Source organism: Oryzias latipes, chromosome 1, assembly GCF_053564925.1.
Source record: "Oryzias latipes strain Hd-rR chromosome 1, Olatipes_Hd-rR_3.1".
NCBI lineage: Eukaryota > Metazoa > Chordata > Actinopteri > Beloniformes > Adrianichthyidae > Oryzias > Oryzias latipes.
Genome location: NC_136237.1, coordinates 12,747,364 through 12,768,975, shown reverse-complemented (window position 1 = coordinate 12,768,975; position 21,612 = coordinate 12,747,364). Strand labels below are relative to the sequence as shown.

General features: G+C 43.0%; 7 non-coding genes across 7 annotated transcripts; all 7 read right to left on the bottom strand.

Annotated features, from left to right (window-relative positions):
- Window positions 1-1,981: 1,981 nt before the first annotated feature.
- trnas-gcu (transfer RNA serine (anticodon GCU)) lies at window positions 1,982-2,063 on the bottom strand. The gene has a single exon. It is a non-coding gene; the product is annotated as a tRNA-Ser (tRNA).
- A 3,002-nt stretch (window positions 2,064-5,065) lies between these two features.
- On the bottom strand, window positions 5,066-5,147 carry trnas-gcu (transfer RNA serine (anticodon GCU)). The gene has a single exon. It is a non-coding gene; the product is annotated as a tRNA-Ser (tRNA).
- Window positions 5,148-8,146: 2,999 nt separating this feature from the next.
- Window positions 8,147-8,228, bottom strand: trnas-gcu (transfer RNA serine (anticodon GCU)). The gene has a single exon. It is a non-coding gene; the product is annotated as a tRNA-Ser (tRNA).
- A 3,006-nt stretch (window positions 8,229-11,234) lies between these two features.
- trnas-gcu (transfer RNA serine (anticodon GCU)) lies at window positions 11,235-11,316 on the bottom strand. The gene has a single exon. It is a non-coding gene; the product is annotated as a tRNA-Ser (tRNA).
- A 3,006-nt stretch (window positions 11,317-14,322) lies between these two features.
- On the bottom strand, window positions 14,323-14,404 carry trnas-gcu (transfer RNA serine (anticodon GCU)). Its single transcript has one exon. It is a non-coding gene; the product is annotated as a tRNA-Ser (tRNA).
- A 3,006-nt stretch (window positions 14,405-17,410) lies between these two features.
- trnas-gcu (transfer RNA serine (anticodon GCU)) lies at window positions 17,411-17,492 on the bottom strand. The gene has a single exon. It is a non-coding gene; the product is annotated as a tRNA-Ser (tRNA).
- A 3,008-nt stretch (window positions 17,493-20,500) lies between these two features.
- trnas-gcu (transfer RNA serine (anticodon GCU)) lies at window positions 20,501-20,582 on the bottom strand. Its single transcript has one exon. It is a non-coding gene; the product is annotated as a tRNA-Ser (tRNA).
- Between the last annotated feature and the right edge of the window lie 1,030 nt (window positions 20,583-21,612).

Below are 21,612 nucleotides of genomic sequence, written 5' to 3'. Positions count from 1 at the left end.
ATGTTTAAATGTTCTCCTTTGTATTTAAGCTTTCAAAAGCTAATGGATTAAGAGTTTAAGGCATGAGTGGAAGACTTAAGTCTGTTGTTGGTATGGCTTGTAACGTTTGTGAAAGCTTCTTGATCAGGGCTTGCTGGTCCTCAGGACCAGTGCCCTGCTGGCTTTCAGATGTTTATGTCAATGATTGAAATCAAGTATGCTGTACAAAATGCAAGACTGAGACTGATTGAAGACACCAGATCATGGTAACAAATGAGTCTATTTACATGCTCACAAGAAGTGAATAACTGAAAAAAAAAAATGCATGCAGATTGTTCCTTAGGAAAGGCAAACATCAGGAAAAGCTGGTGGACTAGGATGTTTTATTTGGCAGAACTGAATAGGTGATGGGTCAACTTACAATCTAACTGTTTTTTTTAAATGGCCCACATATTTATCTTTTGTTAATGTGGTGCCACCAAGCGTGCGGGCAAAAGCTTTGTCACTGTGGATACTACGCAATCCTGTGGTTCGCAACCACTGGAGCAAGTTGAGATTTTTATGAGTAAAAGTTAAAACCACGGTGTTTGGGTTTGCAACAAAGTTCAAAAGACTTGTGCTGTAAACATGCAAAAGTTTCAATTTCAAAAGATTCCATTAGAAGTGTGGGGGAATTAGCTCAAATGGTAGAGCGCTCGCTTAGCGTGTGAGAGGTAGAGGGATCGATGCCCTCATTCTCCAATATGTGTGCCCTGATCTTGTGCAAAGTTCATTAACTGCCCTTTTGTTGGACTTACCCAAAAGGCAAACAATCTCCTTTGTCAACACTGCCTCATTGTCACTAAGGCTGCATTTACACTGCAGGTCTTGATGCCCAAATCCGATTTTCTGACTATATCCGATTTTTTTGACGACCCGCTCACATCAACTATTAAAAGTGACCCGTATCCGATTTTTGCATTTACACTATACAATGCTGAAACTATCAAATGTACATGTTCTGAGCACTGCGTAGCAGCATTTCCGCCATCCGCGGACCTCCTTTGGACTTTTGTGTGACTCCTGTTGTCATGGAGGCAACGCAGCCACGGAAGGAGGCGTTGCCTTGGGCGCTCCTGAGGGGATGCGCGGGAGTGGGAAATGAAGGGCTGCTCGGCCGGCTTATGTGCTCTCGCTGAGTTTTGAATGAGGAAGTGTTTGCAGATGTTGTGCTGTACTAACAGTTTGATCCAAGCAAAGAAATAAACGGCTTCTAGCCTGTTCCAGAGCAACGGTGTCCCGCTTGATTAGTTACCGTTTGCATCCCGACCGGGACCGGACCGGAAATAACGAAGCCTAAGGCTGAAAGCTAACACGCTGATGGGGCTCCAGCTGTCCTCGAACAGCAAAATCAGCACACAAAAGCACCTTAAAAAGTCATGTGATCTCAGTTGGTGGTGTCCTGGGTTGACCTCACTCACCTACAACTCGCATTTACTGTGGAATACCCGATTTGTCTTCTTACATGGCACACGCAAATGCTCGTATACGATTCATGTCCGATTTATTTACACATAGGAGTGAGGCCTGATTCCGATCTGAGTAAAACGGAATCCATGGTTTTTTTTTCCTGCTTACAAGTTCACCGGTCATATCCGATCTGTAAGAGGAAAATATCACAATTGGGTCACTTGAACCATGCAGTATAAATGCGGCCTAACATGTTGGACGCTTGTAGTTGTCCGTTGTTCATGACAAATGCCTTTATTCCAGTGCGTTTTCCAAGGTTCTTTACAACAAGTTCTCAAAGACCTATTCAGTGTAAACATTGACAATGAAATGACACATGGATTTGACAGAGACATGGTAACACATGTACAAGACCAGTCTCATTTCCAACATCTTTTTCCTTTGGGCATTGTTGATGTGCTCAAGGTTCTTTAAACTGTATGTGACCACAACACGTAGACACCAACAAATGACTGGAAGAGCCTGTTTTCCTTGTAAAACCAAACAGCATGTGCGATGAGGATGGGATTTGAACCCATGCGTGCAAAGCACAATGGATTAGCAGTCCATCTCCTTAACCACTCGGACACCCCATCTTGCCACGAAGTACCTTTGCACACATCACTGGTGTCACAGGCTTTCTATGGCATGTGTTATCTTGAGGTAGCCTGTTCATTCCAGCCACTCCACCAAGTTGGAACATTTTAGAAGGAACGAAAAAATAGACAAAACCTTGTGGTATGCAACAAGGTTTGCAGGAGCTGTGCTATCAGTAAGGCAAAAAGTGTTTTCGAATTTGAGCAAAAAATTGTAGGCTCTTCTTGGGGTATTAGCGCAAATGGCAGAGCACTTGTTTTGCAGGCGACGGGCAGAGGCATCGATGCTCTCATTCTCCTGAACAGAAGCCTGTGCTCTCTGTAAAATAAATAGCAATGCTTTTCAAAATACCCTAGTACTGCAACACAATATACTTCTTCCAGACGTTGTTTCTGTTTTCGTGCAAGTAGGTCAGTCAGCTTGCCGACAGCCACTGCCATTTGTTTTAATATTGCGACGAAGTTAAAAGTTCAGAAAATTCATCTGGACAAAATTTCTGGTTTGAAGACGTTTCGCCTCTTATCCGAGCAGCTTCTTCCGTGCTGTCTGACTGGTGTTGAGCTAGACATGTAAATATTCTCCTTTCTGGATGATGGCCAACAAAGTCCCCTAACCACTGAGTGGTTGTCCCGCCAAGTTTTCTCACCTGTCCTGGGTTTCACATCTGGATAGTGAGCCACAACATCCCGTCATCAAACCAGGGAACACCTTGAGGCAAAGATTAGTCCAGCCCAAGGACAAAACAACCCAAGACAAACTGAGCAGCGAGGTGTATGCTGTTATGTGAAGTCAGGAATGTAAGAAGCCGCTCGGATGAGTCTTCAAACCAGAAATTTTGTCCAGTTGAAATTTTCACAACTTTTCATTTTATCGTGACCTAGATGACTGAGAATCTGCACCATCATTATGACCAAGACCAAACAATGAAATCAGAAAACAAAGAAACAAGCGGAAAAGTTCATGAAAGTTACTGTAAAGATTTTTCTTCTTTACCAAATAAATGACAGTTTTAATTGTGAAGATGTTTAAATGTTCTCCTTTGTATTTAAGCTTTCAAAAGCTAATGGATTAAGAGTTTAAGGCATGAGTGGAAGACTTAAGTCTGTTGTTGGTATGGCTTGTAACGTTTGTGAAAGCTTCTTGATCGGGGCTTGCTGGTCCTCAGGACCAGTGCCCTGCTGGCTTTCAGATGTTTATGTCAATGATTGAAATCAAGTATGCTGTACAAAATGCAAGACTGAGACTGATTGAAGACACCAGATCATGGTAACAAATGAGTCTATTTACATGCTCACAAGAAGTGAATAACTGAAAAAAAAAATGCATGCAGATTGTTCCTTAGGAAAGGCAAACATCAGGAAAAGCTGGTGGACTAGTATGTTTTATTTGGCAGAACTAAATAGGTGATGGGTCAACTTACAATCGAGCTGTTTTTTTTAAATGGCCCACATATTTATCTTTTGTTAATGTGGTGCCACCAAGCGTGCGGGCAAAAGCTTTGTCACTGTGGATACTACGCAATCCTGTGGTTCGCAACCACTGGAGCAAGTTGAGATTTTTATGAGTAAAAGTTAAAACCACGGTGTTTGGGTTTGCAACAAAGTTCAAAAGACTTGTGCTGTAAACATGCAAAAGTTTCAATTTCAAAAGATTCCATTAGAAGTGTGGGGGAATTAGCTCAAATGGTAGAGCGCTCGCTTAGCGTGTGAGAGGTAGAGGGATTGATGCCCTCATTCTCCAATATGTGTGCCCTGATCTTGTGCAAAGTTCATTAACTGCCCTTTTGTTGGACTTACCCAAAAGGCAAACAATCTCCTTTGTCAACACTGCCTCATTGTCACTAAGGCTGCATTTACACTGCAGGTCTTGATGCCCAAATCCGATTTTCTGACTATATCCGATTTTTTTGACGACCCGCTCACATCAACTATTAAAAGTGACCCGTATCGGATTTTTGCATTTACACTATACAATGCTGAAACTATCAAATGTACATGTTCTGAGCACTGCGTAGCAGCATTTCCGCCATCCGCGGACCTCCTTTGGACTTTTGTGTGACTCCTGTTGTCATGGAGGCAACGCAGCCACGGAAGGAGGCGTTGCCTTGGGCGCTCCTGAGGGGATGCGCGGGAGTGGGAAAAGAAGGGCTGCTCGGCCGGCTTATGTGCTCTCGCTGAGTTTTGAATGAGGAAGTGTTTGCAGATGTTGTGCTGTACTAACAGTTTGATCCAAGCAAAGAAATAAACGGCTTCTAGCCTGTTCCAGAGCAACGGTGTCCCGCTTGATTAGTTACCGTTTGCATCCCGACCGGGACCGGACCGGAAATAACGAAGCCTAAGGCTGAAAGCTAACACGCTGATGGGGCTCCAGCTGTCCTCGAACAGCAAAATCAGCACACAAAAGCACCTTAAAAAGTCATGTGATCTCAGTTGGTGGTGTCCTGGGTTGACCTCACTCACCTACAACTCGCATTTACTGTGGAATACCCGATTTGTCTTCTTACATGGCACACGCAAATGCTCGTATACGATTCATGTCCGATTTATTTACACATAGGAGTGAGGCCTGATTCCGATCTGAGTAAAACGGAATCCATGGTTTTTTTTTCCTGCTTACAAGTTCACCGGTCATATCCGATCTGTAAGAGGAAAATATCACAATTGGGTCACTTGAACCATGCAGTATAAATGCGGCCTAACATGTTGGACGCTTGTAGTTGTCCGTTGTTCATGACAAATGCCTTTATTCCAGTGCGTTTTCCAAGGTTCTTTACAACAAGTTCTCAAAGACCTATTCAGTGTAAAGATTGACAATGAAATGACACATGGATTTGACAGAGACATGGTAACACATGTACAAGACCAGTCTCATTTCCAACATCTTTTTCCTTTGGGCATTGTTGATGTGCTCAAGGTTCTTTAAACTGTATGTGACCACAACACGTAGACACCAACAAATGACTGGAAGAGCCTGTTTTCCTTGTAAAACCAAACAGCATGTGCGATGAGGATGGGATTTGAACCCATGCGTGCAAAGCACAATGGATTAGCAGTCCATCTCCTTAACCACTCGGACACCCCATCTTGCCACGAAGTACCTTTGCACACATCACTGGTGTCACAGGCTTTCTATGGCATGTGTTATCTTGAGGTAGCCTGTTCATTCCAGCCACTCCACCAAGTTGGAACATTTTAGAAGGAACGAAAAAATAGACAAAACCTTGTGGTATGCAACAAGGTTTGCAGGAGCTGTGCTATCAGTAAGGCAAAAAGTGTTTTCGAATTTGAGCAAAAAATTGTAGGCTCTTCTTGGGGTATTAGCGCAAATGGCAGAGCACTTGTTTTGCAGGCGACGGGCAGAGGCATCGATGCTCTCATTCTCCTGAACAGAAGCCTGTGCTCTCTGTAAAATAAATAGCAATGCTTTTCAAAATACCCTAGTACTGCAACACAATATACTTCTTCCAGACGTTGTTTCTGTTTTCGTGCAAGTAGGTCAGTCAGCTTGCCGACAGCCACTGCCATTTGTTTTAATATTGCGACGAAGTTAAAAGTTCAGAAAATTCATCTGGACAAAATTTCTGGTTTGAAGAAGTTTCGCCTCTTATCCGAGCAGCTTCTTCCGTGCTGTCTGACTGGTGTTGAGCTAGACATGTAAATATTCTCCTTTCTGGATGATGGCCAACAAAGTCCCCTAACCACTGAGTGGTTGTCCCGCCAAGTTTTCTCACCTGTCCTGGGTTTCACATCTGGATAGTGAGCCACAACATCCCGTCATCAAACCAGGGAACACCTTGAGGCAAAGATTAGTCCAGCCCAAGGACAAAACAACCCAAGACAAACTGAGCAGCGAGGTGTATGCTGTTATGTGAAGTCAGGAATGTAAGAAGCCGCTCTGATGAGTCTTCAAACCAGAAATTTTGTCCAGTTGAAATTTTCACAACTTTTCATTTTATCGTGACCTAGATGACTGAGAATCTGCACCATCATTATGACCAAGACCAAACAATGAAATCAGAAAACAAAGAAACAAGCGGAAAAGTTCATGAAAGTTACTGTAAAGATTTTTCTTCTTTACCAAATAAATGACAGTTTTAATTGTGAAGATGTTTAAATGTTCTCCTTTGTATTTAAGCTTTCAAAAGCTAATGGATTAAGAGTTTAAGGCATGAGTGGAAGACTTAAGTCTGTTGTTGGTATGGCTTGTAACGTTTGTGAAAGCTTCTTGATCGGGGCTTGCTGGTCCTCAGGACCAGTGCCCTGCTGGCTTTCAGATGTTTATGTCAATGATTGAAATCAAGTATGCTGTACAAAATGCAAGACTGAGACTGATTGAAGACACCAGATCATGGTAACAAATGAGTCTATTTACATGCTCACAAGAAGTGAATAACTGAAAAAAAATGCATGCAGATTGCTCCTTAGGAAAGGCAAACATCAGGAAAAGCTGGTGGACTAGGATGTTTTATTTGGCAGAACTAAATAGGTGATGGGTCAACTTACAATCTAGCTGTTTTTTTTAAATGGCCCACATATTTATCTTTTGTTAATGTGGTGCCACCAAGCGTGCGGGCAAAAGCTTTGTCACTGTGGATACTACGCAATCCTGTGGTTCGCAACCACTGGAGCAAGTTGAGATTTTTATGAGTAAAAGTTAAAACCACGGTGTTTGGGTTTGCAACAAAGTTCAAAAGACTTGTGCTGTAAACATGCAAAAGTTTCAATTTCAAAAGATTCCATTAGAAGTTTGGGGGAATTAGCTCAAATGGTAGAGCGCTCGCTTAGCGTGTGAGAGGTAGAGGGATCGATGCCCTCATTCTCCAATATGTGTGCCCTGATCTTGTGCAAAGTTCATTAACTGCCCTTTTGTTGGACTTACCCAAAAGGCAAACAATCTCCTTTGTCAACACTGCCTCATTGTCACTAAGGCTGCATTTACACTGCAGGTCTTGATGCCCAAATCCGATTTTCTGACTATATCCGATTTTTTTGACGACCCGCTCACATCAACTATTAAAAGTGACCCGTATCCGATTTTTGCATTTACACTATACAATGCTGAAACTATCAAATGTACATGTTCTGAGCACTGCGTAGCAGCATTTCCGCCATCTGCGGACCTCCTTTGGACTTTTGTGTGACTCCTGTTGTCATGGAGGCAACGCAGCCACGGAAGGAGGCGTTGCCTTGGGCGCTCCTGAGGGGATGCGCGGGAGTGGGAAAAGAAGGGCTGCTCGGCCGGCTTATGTGCTCTCGCTGAGTTTTGAATGAGGAAGTGTTTGCAGATGTTGTGCTGTACTAACAGTTTTATCCAAGCAAAGAAATAAACGGCTTCTAGCCTGTTCCAGAGCAACGGTGTCCCGCTTGATTAGTTACCGTTTGCATCCCGACCGGGACCGGACCGGAAATAACGAAGCCTAAGGCTGAAAGCTAACACGCTGATGGGGCTCCAGCTGTCCTCGAACAGCAAAATCAGCACACAAAAGCACCTTAAAAAGTCATGTGATCTCAGTTGGTGGTGTCCTGGGTTGACCTCACTCACCTACAACTCGCATTTACTGTGGAATACCCGATTTGTCTTCTTACATGGCACACGCAAATGCTCGTATACGATTCATGTCCGATTTATTTACACATAGGAGTGAGGCCTGATTCCGATCTGAGTAAAACGGAATCCATGGTTTTTTTTCCTGCTTACAAGTTCACCGGTCATATCCGATCTGTAAGAGGAAAATATCACAATTGGGTCACTTGAACCATGCAGTATAAATGCGGCCTAACATGTTGGATGCTTGTAGTTGTCCGTTGTTCATGACAAATGCCTTTATTCCAGTGCGTTTTCCAAGGTTCTTTACAACAAGTTCTCAAAGACCTATTCAGTGTAAACATTGACAATGAAATGACACACGGATTTGACAGAGACATGGTAACACATGTACAAGACCAGTCTCATTTCCAACATCTTTTTCCTTTGGGCATTGTTGATGTGCTCAAGGTTCTTTAAACTGTATGTGACCACAACACGTAGACACCAACAAATGACTGGAAGAGCCTGTTTTCCTTGTAAAACCAAACAGCATGTGCGATGAGGATGGGATTTGAACCCATGCGTGCAAAGCACAATGGATTAGCAGTCCATCTCCTTAACCACTCGGACACCCCATCTTGCCACGAAGTACCTTTGCACACATCACTGGTGTCACAGGCTTTCTATGGCATGTGTTATCTTGAGGTAGCCTGTTCATTCCAGCCACTCCACCAAGTTGGAACATTTTAGAAGGAACGAAAAAATAGACAAAACCTAGTGGTATGCAACAAGGTTTGCAGGAGTTGTGCTATCAGTAAGGCAAAAAGTGTTTTCGAATTTGACCAAAAAATTGTAGGCTTTTCTTGGGGTATTAGCGCAAATGGCAGAGCACTTGTTTTGCAAGCGACGGGCAGAAGCATCGATGCTCTCATTCTCCTGAACAGAAGCCTGTGCTCTCTGTAAAATAAATAGCAATGCTTTTCAAAATACCCTAGTACTGCAACACAATATACTTCTTCCAGACGTTGTTTCTGTTTTCGTGCAAGTAGGTCAGTCAGCTTGCCGACAGCCACTGCCATTTGTTTTAATATTGCGACGAAGTTAAAAGTTCAGAAAATTCATCTGGACAAAATTTCTGGTTTGAAGACGTTTCGCCTCTTATCCGAGCAGCTTCTTCCGTGCTGTCTGACTGGTGTTGAGCTAGACATGTAAATATTCTCCTTTATGGATGATGGCCAACAAAGTCCCCTAACCACTGAGTGGTTGTCCCCCAGGTCGCCAAGTTTTCTCACCTGTCCTGGGTTTCACATCTGGATAGTGAGCCACAACATCCCGTCATCAAACCAGGGAACACCTTGAGGCAAAGATTAGTCCAGCCCAAGGACAAAACAACCCAAGACAAACTGAGCAGCGAGGTGTATGCTGTTATGTGAAGTCAGGAATGTAAGAAGCCGCTCTGATGAGTCTTCAAACCAGAAATTTTGTCCAGTTGAAATTTTCACAACTTTTCATTTTATCGTGACCTAGATGACTGAGAATCTGCACCATCATTATGACCAAGACCAAACAATGAAATCAGAAAACAAAGAAACAAGCGGAAAAGTTCATGAAAGTTACTGTAAAGATTTTTCTTCTTTACCAAATAAATGACAGTTTTAATTGTGAAGATGTTTAAATGTTCTCCTTTGTATTTAAGCTTTCAAAAGCTAATGGATTAAGAGTTTAAGGCATGAGTGGAAGACTTAAGTCTGTTGTTGGTATGGCTTGTAACGTTTGTGAAAGCTTCTTGATCAGGGCTTGCTGGTCCTCAGGACCAGTGCCCTGCTGGCTTTCAGATGTTTATGTCAATGATTGAAATCAAGTATGCTGTACAAAATGCAAGACTGAGACTGATTGAAGACACCAGATCATGGTAACAAATGAGTCTATTTACATGCTCACAAGAAGTGAATAACTGAAAAAAAATGCATGCAGATTGCTCCTTAGGAAAGGCAAACATCAGGAAAAGCTGGTGGACTAGGATGTTTTATTTGGCAGAACTAAATAGGTGATGGGTCAACTTACAATCTAGCTGTTTTTTTTAAATGGCCCACATATTTATCTTTTGTTAATGTGGTGCCACCAAGCGTGCGGGCAAAAGCTTTGTCACTGTGGATACTACGCAATCCTGTGGTTCGCAACCACTGGAGCAAGTTGAGATTTTTATGAGTAAAAGTTAAAACCACGGTGTTTGGGTTTGCAACAAAGTTCAAAAGACTTGTGCTGTAAACATGCAAAAGTTTCAATTTCAAAAGATTCCATTAGAAGTTTGGGGGAATTAGCTCAAATGGTAGAGCGCTCGCTTAGCGTGTGAGAGGTAGAGGGATCGATGCCCTCATTCTCCAATATGTGTGCCCTGATCTTGTGCAAAGTTCATTAACTGCCCTTTTGTTGGACTTACCCAAAAGGCAAACAATCTCCTTTGTCAACACTGCCTCATTGTCACTAAGGCTGCATTTACACTGCAGGTCTTGATGCCCAAATCCGATTTTCTGACTATATCCGATTTTTTTGACGACCCGCTCACATCAACTATTAAAAGTGACCCGTATCCGATTTTTGCATTTACACTATACAATGCTGAAACTATCAAATGTACATGTTCTGAGCACTGCGTAGCAGCATTTCCGCCATCTGCGGACCTCCTTTGGACTTTTGTGTGACTCCTGTTGTCATGGAGGCAACGCAGCCACGGAAGGAGGCGTTGCCTTGGGCGCTCCTGAGGGGATGCGCGGGAGTGGGAAAAGAAGGGCTGCTCGGCCGGCTTATGTGCTCTCGCTGAGTTTTGAATGAGGAAGTGTTTGCAGATGTTGTGCTGTACTAACAGTTTGATCCAAGCAAAGAAATAAACGGCTTCTAGCCTGTTCCAGAGCAACGGTGTCCCGCTTGATTAGTTACCGTTTGCATCCCGACCGGGACCGGACCGGAAATAACGAAGCCTAAGGCTGAAAGCTAACACGCTGATGGGGCTCCAGCTGTCCTCGAACAGCAAAATCAGCACACAAAAGCACCTTAAAAAGTCATGTGATCTCAGTTGGTGGTGTCCTGGGTTGACCTCACTCACCTACAACTCGCATTTACTGTGGAATACCCGATTTGTCTTCTTACATGGCACACGCAAATGCTCGTATACGATTCATGTCCGATTTATTTACACATAGGAGTGAGGCCTGATTCCGATCTGAGTAAAACGGAATCCATGGTTTTTTTTCCTGCTTACAAGTTCACCGGTCATATCCGATCTGTAAGAGGAAAATATCACAATTGGGTCACTTGAACCATGCAGTATAAATGCGGCCTAACATGTTGGATGCTTGTAGTTGTCCGTTGTTCATGACAAATGCCTTTATTCCAGTGCGTTTTCCAAGGTTCTTTACAACAAGTTCTCAAAGACCTATTCAGTGTAAACATTGACAATGAAATGACACATGGATTTGACAGAGACATGGTAACACATGTACAAGACCAGTCTCATTTCCAACATCTTTTTCCTTTGGGCATTGTTGATGTGCTCAAGGTTCTTTAAACTGTATGTGACCACAACACGTAGACACCAACAAATGACTGGAAGAGCCTGTTTTCCTTGTAAAACCAAACAGCATGTGCGATGAGGATGGGATTTGAACCCATGCGTGCAAAGCACAATGGATTAGCAGTCCATCTCCTTAACCACTCGGACACCCCATCTTGCCACGAAGTACCTTTGCACACATCACTGGTGTCACAGGCTTTCTATGGCATGTGTTATCTTGAGGTAGCCTGTTCATTCCAGCCACTCCACCAAGTTGGAACATTTTAGAAGGAACGAAAAAATAGACAAAACCTTGTGGTATGCAACAAGGTTTGCAGGAGTTGTGCTATCAGTAAGGCAAAAAGTGTTTTCGAATTTGACCAAAAAATTGTAGGCTTTTCTTGGGGTATTAGCGCAAATGGCAGAGCACTTGTTTTGCAAGCGACGGGCAGAAGCATCGATGCTCTCATTCTCCTGAACAGAAGCCTGTGCTCTCTGTAAAATAAATAGCAATGCTTTTCAAAATACCCTAGTACTGCAACACAATATACTTCTTCCAGACGTTGTTTCTGTTTTCGTGCAAGTAGGTCAGTCAGCTTGCCGACAGCCACTGCCATTTGTTTTAATATTGCGACGAAGTTAAAAGTTCAGAAAATTCATCTGGACAAAATTTCTGGTTTGAAGACGTTTCGCCTCTTATCCGAGCAGCTTCTTCCGTGCTGTCTGACTGGTGTTGAGCTAGACATGTAAATATTCTCCTTTATGGATGATGGCCAACAAAGTCCCCTAACCACTGAGTGGTTGTCCCCCAGGTCGCCAAGTTTTCTCACCTGTCCTGGGTTTCACATCTGGATAGTGAGCCACAACATCCCGTCATCAAACCAGGGAACACCTTGAGGCAAAGATTAGTCCAGCCCAAGGACAAAACAACCCAAGACAAACTGAGCAGCGAGGTGTATGCTGTTATGTGAAGTCAGGAATGTAAGAAGCCGCTCGGATGAGTCTTCAAACCAGAAATTTTGTCCAGTTGAAATTTTCACAACTTTTCATTTTATCGTGACCTAGATGACTGAGAATCTGCACCATCATTATGACCAAGACCAAACAATGAAATCAGAAAACAAAGAAACAAGCGGAAAAGTTCATGAAAGTTACTGTAAAGATTTTTCTTCTTTACCAAATAAATGACAGTTTTAATTGTGAAGATGTTTAAATGTTCTCCTTTGTATTTAAGCTTTCAAAAGCTAATGGATTAAGAGTTTAAGGCATGAGTGGAAGACTTAAGTCTGTTGTTGGTATGGCTTGTAACGTTTGTGAAAGCTTCTTGATCAGGGCTTGCTGGTCCTCAGGACCAGTGCCCTGCTGGCTTTCAGATGTTTATGTCAATGATTGAAATCAAGTATGCTGTACAAAATGCAAGACTGAGACTGATTGAAGACACCAGATCATGGTAACAAATGAGTCTATTTACATGCTCACAAGAAGTGAATAACTGAAAAAAAATGCATGCAGATTGCTCCTTAGGAAAGGCAAACATCAGGAAAAGCTGGTGGACTAGGATGTTTTATTTGGCAGAACTAAATAGGTGATGGGTCAACTTACAATCTAGCTGTTTTTTTTAAATGGCCCACATATTTATCTTTTGTTAATGTGGTGCCACCAAGCGTGCGGGCAAAAGCTTTGTCACTGTGGATACTACGCAATCCTGTGGTTCGCAACCACTGGAGCAAGTTGAGATTTTTATGAGTAAAAGTTAAAACCACGGTGTTTGGGTTTGCAACAAAGTTCAAAAGACTTGTGCTGTAAACATGCAAAAGTTTCAATTTCAAAAGATTCCATTAGAAGTTTGGGGGAATTAGCTCAAATGGTAGAGCGCTCGCTTAGCGTGTGAGAGGTAGAGGGATCGATGCCCTCATTCTCCAATATGTGTGCCCTGATCTTGTGCAAAGTTCATTAACTGCCCTTTTGTTGGACTTACCCAAAAGGCAAACAATCTCCTTTGTCAACACTGCCTCATTGTCACTAAGGCTGCATTTACACTGCAGGTCTTGATGCCCAAATCCGATTTTCTGACTATATCCGATTTTTTTGACGACCCGCTCACATCAACTATTAAAAGTGACCCGTATCCGATTTTTGCATTTACACTATACAATGCTGAAACTATCAAATGTACATGTTCTGAGCACTGCGTAGCAGCATTTCCGCCATCTGCGGACCTCCTTTGGACTTTTGTGTGACTCCTGTTGTCATGGAGGCAACGCAGCCACGGAAGGAGGCGTTGCCTTGGGCGCTCCTGAGGGGATGCGCGGGAGTGGGAAAAGAAGGGCTGCTCGGCCGGCTTATGTGCTCTCGCTGAGTTTTGAATGAGGAAGTGTTTGCAGATGTTGTGCTGTACTAACAGTTTGATCCAAGCAAAGAAATAAACGGCTTCTAGCCTGTTCCAGAGCAACGGTGTCCCGCTTGATTAGTTACCGTTTGCATCCCGACCGGGACCGGACCGGAAATAACGAAGCCTAAGGCTGAAAGCTAACACGCTGATGGGGCTCCAGCTGTCCTCGAACAGCAAAATCAGCACACAAAAGCACCTTAAAAAGTCATGTGATCTCAGTTGGTGGTGTCCTGGGTTGACCTCACTCACCTACAACTCGCATTTACTGTGGAATACCCGATTTGTCTTCTTACATGGCACACGCAAATGCTCGTATACAATTCATGTCCGATTTATTTACACATAGGAGTGAGGCCTGATTCCGATCTGAGTAAAATGGAATCCATGTTTTTTTTTCCTGCTTACAAGTTCACCGGTCATATCCGATCTGTAAGAGGAAAATATCACAATTGGGTCACTTGAACCATGCAGTATAAATGCGGCCTAACATGTTGGACGCTTGTAGTTGTCCGTTGTTCATGACAAATGCCTTTATTCCAGTGCGTTTTCCAAGGTTCTTTACAACAAGTTCTCAAAGACCTATTCAGTGTAAACATTGACAATGAAATGACACATGGATTTGACAGAGACATGGTAACACATGTACAAGACCAGTCTCATTTCCAACATCTTTTTCCTTTGGGCATTGTTGATGTGCTCAAGGTTCTTTAAACTGTATGTGACCACAACACGTAGACACCAACAAATGACTGGAAGAGCCTGTTTTCCTTGTAAAACAAAACAGCATGTGCGATGAGGATGGGATTTGAACCCATGCGTGCAAAGCACAATGGATTAGCAGTCCATCTCCTTAACCACTCGGACACCCCATCTTGCCACGAAGTACCTTTGCACACATCACTGGTGTCACAGGCTTTCTATGGCATGTGTTATCTTGAGGTAGCCTGTTCATTCCAGCCACTCCACCAAGTTGGAACATTTTAGAAGGAACGAAAAAATAGACAAAACCTTGTGGTATGCAACAAGGTTTGCAGGAGCTGTGCTATCAGTAAGGCAAAAAGTGTTTTCGAATTTGAGCAAAAAATTGTAGGCTCTTCTTGGGGTATTAGCGCAAATGGCAGAGCACTTGTTTTGCAGGCGACGGGCAGAAGCATCGATGCTCTCATTCTCCTGAACAGAAGCCTGTGCTCTCTGTAAAATAAATAGCAATGCTTTTCAAAATACCCTAGTACTGCAACACAATATACTTCTTCCAGACGTTGTTTCTGTTTTCGTGCAAGTAGGTCAGTCAGCTTGCCGACAGCCACTGCCATTTGTTTTAATATTGCGACGAAGTTAAAAGTTCAGAAAATTCATCTGGACAAAATTTCTGGTTTGAAGACGTTTCGCCTCTTATCCGAGCAGCTTCTTCCGTGCTGTCTGACTGGTGTTGAGCTAGACATGTAAATATTCTCCTTTATGGATGATGGCCAACAAAGTCCCCTAACCACTGAGTGGTTGTCCCCCAGGTCGCCAAGTTTTCTCACCTGTCCTGGGTTTCACATCTGGATAGTGAGCCACAACATCCCGTCATCAAACCAGGGAACACCTTGAGGCAAAGATTAGTCCAGCCCAAGGACAAAACAACCCAAGACAAACTGAGCAGCGAGGTGTATGCTGTTATGTGAAGTCAGGAATGTAAGAAGCCGCTCTGATGAGTCTTCAAACCAGAAATTTTGTCCAGTTGAAATTTTCACAACTTTTCATTTTATCGTGACCTAGATGACTGAGAATCTGCACCATCATTATGACCAAGACCAAACAATGAAATCAGAAAACAAAGAAACAAGCGGAAAAGTTCATGAAAGTTACTGTAAAGATTTTTCTTCTTTACCAAATAAATGACAGTTTTAATTGTGAAGATGTTTAAATGTTCTCCTTTGTATTTAAGCTTTCAAAAGCTAATGGATTAAGAGTTTAAGGCATGAGTGGAAGACTTAAGTCTGTTGTTGGTATGGCTTGTAACGTTTGTGAAAGCTTCTTGATCAGGGCTTGCTGGTCCTCAGGACCAGTTCCCTGCTGGCTTTCAGATGTTTATGTCAATGATTGAAATCAAGTATGCTGTACAAAATGCAAGACTGAGACTGATTGAAGACACCAGATCATGGTAACAAATGAGTCTATTTACATGCTCACAAGAAGTGAATAACTGAAAAAAAATGCATGCAGATTGCTCCTTAGGAAAGGCAAACATCAGGAAAAGCTGGTGGACTAGGATGTTTTATTTGGCAGAACTAAATAGGTGATGGGTCAACTTACAATCTAGCTGTTTTTTTTAAATGGCCCACATATTTATCTTTTGTTAATGTGGTGCCACCAAGCGTGCGGGCAAAAGCTTTGTCACTGTGGATACTACGCAATCCTGTGGTTCGCAACCACTGGAGCAAGTTGAGATTTTTATGAGTAAAAGTTAAAACCACGGTGTTTGGGTTTGCAACAAAGTTCAAAAGACTTGTGCTGTAAACATGCAAAAGTTTCAATTTCAAAAGATTCCATTAGAAGTTTGGGGGAATTAGCTCAAATGGTAGAGCGCTCGCTTAGCGTGTGAGAGGTAGAGGGATCGATGCCCTCATTCTCCAATATGTGTGCCCTGATCTTGTGCAAAGTTCATTAACTGCCCTTTTGTTGGACTTACCCAAAAGGCAAACAATCTCCTTTGTCAACACTGCCTCATTGTCACTAAGGCTGCATTTACACTGCAGGTCTTGATGCCCAAATCCGATTTTCTGACTATATCCGATTTTTTTGACGACCCGCTCACATCAACTATTAAAAGTGACCCGTATCCGATTTTTGCATTTACACTATACAATGCTGAAACTATCAAATGTACATGTTCTGAGCACTGCGTAGCAGCATTTCCGCCATCTGCGGACCTCCTTTGGACTTTTGTGTGACTCCTGTTGTCATGGAGGCAACGCAGCCACGGAAGGAGGCGTTGCCTTGGGCGCTCCTGAGGGGATGCGCGGGAGTGGGAAAAGAAGGGCTGCTCGGCCGGCTTATGTGCTCTCGCTGAGTTTTGAATGAGGAAGTGTTTGCAGATGTTGTGCTGTACTAACAGTTTGATCCAAGCAAAGAAATAAACGGCTTCTAGCCTGTTCCAGAGCAACGGTGTCCCGCTTGATTAGTTACCGTTTGCATCCCGACCGGGACCGGACCGGAAATAACGAAGCCTAAGGCTGAAAGCTAACACGCTGATGGGGCTCCAGCTGTCCTCGAACAGCAAAATCAGCACACAAAAGCACCTTAAAAAGTCATGTGATCTCAGTTGGTGGTGTCCTGGGTTGACCTCACTCACCTACAACTCGCATTTACTGTGGAATACCCGATTTGTCTTCTTACATGGCACACGCAAATGCTCGTATACGATTCATGTCCGATTTATTTACACATAGGAGTCAGGCCTGATTCCGATCTGAGTAAAATGGAATCCATGTTTTTTTTTCCTGCTTACAAGTTCACCGGTCATATCCGATCTGTAAGAGGAAAATATCACAATTGGGTCACTTGAACCATGCAGTATAAATGCGGCCTAACATGTTGGACGCTTGTAGTTGTCCGTTGTTCATGACAAATGCCTTTATTCCAGTGCGTTTTCCAAGGTTCTTTACAACAAGTTCTCAAAGACCTATTCAGTGTAAACATTGACAATGAAATGACACATGGATTTGACAGAGACATGGTAACACATGTACAAGACCAGTCTCATTTCCAACATCTTTTTCCTTTGGGCATTGTTGATGTGCTCAAGGTTCTTTAAACTGTATGTGACCACAACACGTAGACACCAACAAATGACTGGAAGAGCCTGTTTTCCTTGTAAAACAAAACAGCATGTGCGATGAGGATGGGATTTGAACCCATGCGTGCAAAGCACAATGGATTAGCAGTCCATCTCCTTAACCACTCGGACACCCCATCTTGCCACGAAGTACCTTTGCACACATCACTGGTGTCACAGGCTTTCTATGGCATGTGTTATCTTGAGGTAGCCTGTTCATTCCAGCCACTCCACCAAGTTGGAACATTTTAGAAGGAACGAAAAAATAGACAAAACCTTGTGGTATGCAACAAGGTTTGCAGGAGCTGTGCTATCAGTAAGGCAAAAAGTGTTTTCGAATTTGAGCAAAAAATTGTAGGCTCTTCTTGGGGTATTAGCGCAAATGGCAGAGCACTTGTTTTGCAGGCGACGGGCAGAAGCATCGATGCTCTCATTCTCCTGAACAGAAGCCTGTGCTCTCTGTAAAATAAATAGCAATGCTTTTCAAAATACCCTAGTACTGCAACACAATATACTTCTTCCAGACGTTGTTTCTGTTTTCGTGCAAGTAGGTCAGTCAGCTTGCCGACAGCCACTGCCATTTGTTTTAATATTGCGACGAAGTTAAAAGTTCAGAAAATTCATCTGGACAAAATTTCTGGTTTGAAGACGTTTCGCCTCTTATCCGAGCAGCTTCTTCCGTGCTGTCTGACTGGTGTTGAGCTAGACATGTAAATATTCTCCTTTCTGGATGATGGCCAACAAAGTCCCCTAACCACTGAGTGGTTGTCCCCCATGTCGCCAAGTTTTCTCACCTGTCCTGGGTTTCACATCTGGATAGTGAGCCACAACATCCCGTCATCAAACCAGGGAACACCTTGAGGCAAAGATTAGTCCAGCCCAAGGACAAAACAACCCAAGACAAACTGAGCAGCGAGGTGTATGCTGTTATGTGAAGTCAGGAATGTAAGAAGCCGCTCGGATGAGTCTTCAAACCAGAAATTTTGTCCAGTTGAAATTTTCACAACTTTTCATTTTATCGTGACCTAGATGACTGAGAATCTGCACCATCATTATGACCAAGACCAAACAATGAAATCAGAAAACAAAGAAACAAGCGGAAAAGTTCATGAAAGTTACTGTAAAGATTTTTCTTCTTTACCAAATAAATGACAGTTTTAATTGTGAAGATGTTTAAATGTTCTCCTTTGTATTTAAGCTTTCAAAAGCTAATGGATTAAGAGTTTAAGGCATGAGTGGAAGACTTAAGTCTGTTGTTGGTATGGCTTGTAACGTTTGTGAAAGCTTCTTGATCAGGGCTTGCTGGTCCTCAGGGCCAGTGCCCTGCTGGCTTTCAGATGTTTATGTCAATGATTGAAATCAAGTATGCTGTACAAAATGCAAGACTGAGACTGATTGAAGACACCAGATCATGGTAACAAATGAGTCTATTTACATGCTCACAAGAAGTGAATAACTGAAAAAAAAAATGCATGCAGATTGTTCCTTAGGAAAGGCAAACATCAGGAAAAGCTGGTGGACTAGGATGTTTTATTTGGCAGAACTAAATAGGTGATGGGTCAACTTACAATCTAGCTGTTTTTTTTAAATGGCCCACATATTTATCTTTTGTTAATGTGGTGCCACCAAGCGTGCGGGCAAAAGCTTTGTCACTGTGGATACTACGCAATCCTGTGGTTCGCAACCACTGGAGCAAGTTGAGATTTTTATGAGTAAAAGTTAAAACCACCGTGTTTGGGTTTGCAACAAAGTTCAAAAGACTTGTGCTGTAAACATGCAAAAGTTTCAATTTCAAAAGATTCCATTAGAAGTGTGGGGGAATTAGCTCAAATGGTAGAGCGCTCGCTTAGCGTGTGAGAGGTAGAGGGATCGATGCCCTCATTCTCCAATATGTGTGCCCTGATCTTGTGCAAAGTTCATTAACTGCCCTTTTGTTGGACTTACCCAAAAGGCAAACAATCTCCTTTGTCAACACTGCCTCATTGTCACTAAGGCTACATTTACACTGCAGGTCTTGATGCCCAAATCCGATTTTCTGACTATATCCGATTTTTTTGACGACCCGCTCACATCAACTATTAAAAGTGACCCGTATTCGATTTTTGCATTTACACTATACAATGCTGAAACTATCAAATGTACATGTTCTGAGCACTGCGTAGCAGCATTTCCGCCATCCGCGGACCTCCTTTGGACTTTTGTGTGACTCCTGTTGTCATGGAGGCAACGCAGCCACGGAAGGAGGCGTTGCCTTGGGCGCTCCTGAGGGGATGCGCGGGAGTGGGAAAAGAAGGGCTGCTCGGCCGGCTTATGTGCTCTCGCTGAGTTTTGAATGAGGAAGTGTTTGCAGATGTTGTGCTGTACTAACAGTTTGATCCAAGCAAAGAAATAAACGGCTTCTAGCCTGTTCCAGAGCAACGGTGTCCCGCTTGATTAGTTACCGTTTGCATCCCGACCGGGACCGGACCGGAAATAACGAAGCCTAAGGCTGAAAGCTAACACGCTGATGGGGCTCCAGCTGTCCTCGAACAGCAAAATCAGCACACAAAAGCACCTTAAAAAGTCATGTGATCTCAGTTGGTGGTGTCCTGGGTTGACCTCACTCACCTACAACTCGCATTTACTGTGGAATACCCGATTTGTCTTCTTACATGGCACACGCAAATGCTCGTATACGATTCATGTCCGATTTATTTACACATAGGAGTGAGGCCTGATTCCGATCTGAGTAAAACGGAATCCATGTTTTTTTTTCCTGCTTACAAGTTCACCGGTCATATCCGATCTGTAAGAGGAAAATATCACAATTGGGTCACTTGAACCATGCAGTATAAATGCGGCCTAACATGTTGGATGCTTGTAGTTGTCCGTTGTTCATGACAAATGCCTTTATTCCAGTGCGTTTTCCAAGGTTCTTTACAACAAGTTCTCAAAGACCTATTCAGTGTAAACATTGACAATGAAATGACACATGGATTTGACAGAGACATGGTAACACATGTACAAGACCAGTCTCATTTCCAACATCTTTTTCCTTTGGGCATTGTTGATGTGCTCAAGGTTTTTTAAACTGTATGTGACCACAACACGTAGACACCAACAAATGACTGGAAGAGCCTGTTTTCCTTGTAAAACCAAACAGCATGTGCGATGAGGATGGGATTTGAACCCATGCGTGCAAAGCACAATGGATTAGCAGTCCATCTCCTTAACCACTCGGACACCCCATCTTGCCACGAAGTACCTTTGCACACATCACTGGTGTCACAGGCTTTCTATGGCATGTGTTATCTTGAGGTAGCCTGTTCATTCCAGCCACTCCACCAAGTTGGAACATTTTAGAAGGAACGAAAAAATAGACAAAACCTTGTGGTATGCAACAAGGTTTGCAGGAGCTGTGCTATCAGTAAGGCAAAAAGTGTTTTCGAATTTGAGCAAAAAATTGTAGGCTCTTCTTGGGGTATTAGCGCAAATGGCAGAGCACTTGTTTTGCAGGCGACGGGCAGAGGCATCGATGCTCTCATTCTCCTGAACAGAAGCCTGTGCTCTCTGTAAAATAAATAGCAATGCTTTTCAAAATACCCTAGTACTGCAACACAATATACTTCTTCCAGACGTTGTTTCTGTTTTCGTGCAAGTAGGTCAGTCAGCCTGCCGACAGCCACTGCCATTTGTTTTAATATTGCGACGAAGTTAAAAGTTCAGAAAATTCATCTGGACAAAATTTCTGGTTTGAAGACGTTTCGCCTCTTATCCGAGCAGCTTCTTCCGTGCTGTCTGACTGGTGTTGAGCTAGACATGTAAATATTCTCCTTTATGGATGATGGCCAACAAAGTCCCCTAACCACTGAGTGGTTGTCCCCCATGTCGCCAAGTTTTCTCACCTGTCCTGGGTTTCACATCTGGATAGTGAGCCACAACATCCCGTCATCAAACCAGGGAACACCTTGAGGCAAAGATTAGTCCAGCCCAAGGACAAAAAACCCAAGACAAACTGAGCAGCGAGGTGTATGCTGTTATGTGAAGTCAGGAATGTAAGAAGCCGCTCGGATGAGTCTTCAAACCAGAAATTTTGTCCAGTTGAAATTTTCACAACTTTTCATTTTATCGTGACCTAGATGACTGAGAATCTGCACCATCATTATGACCAAGACCAAACAATGAAATCAGAAAACAAAGAAACAAGCGGAAAAGTTCATGAAAGTTACTGTAAAGATTTTTCTTCTTTACCAAATAAATGACAGTTTTAATTGTGAAGAT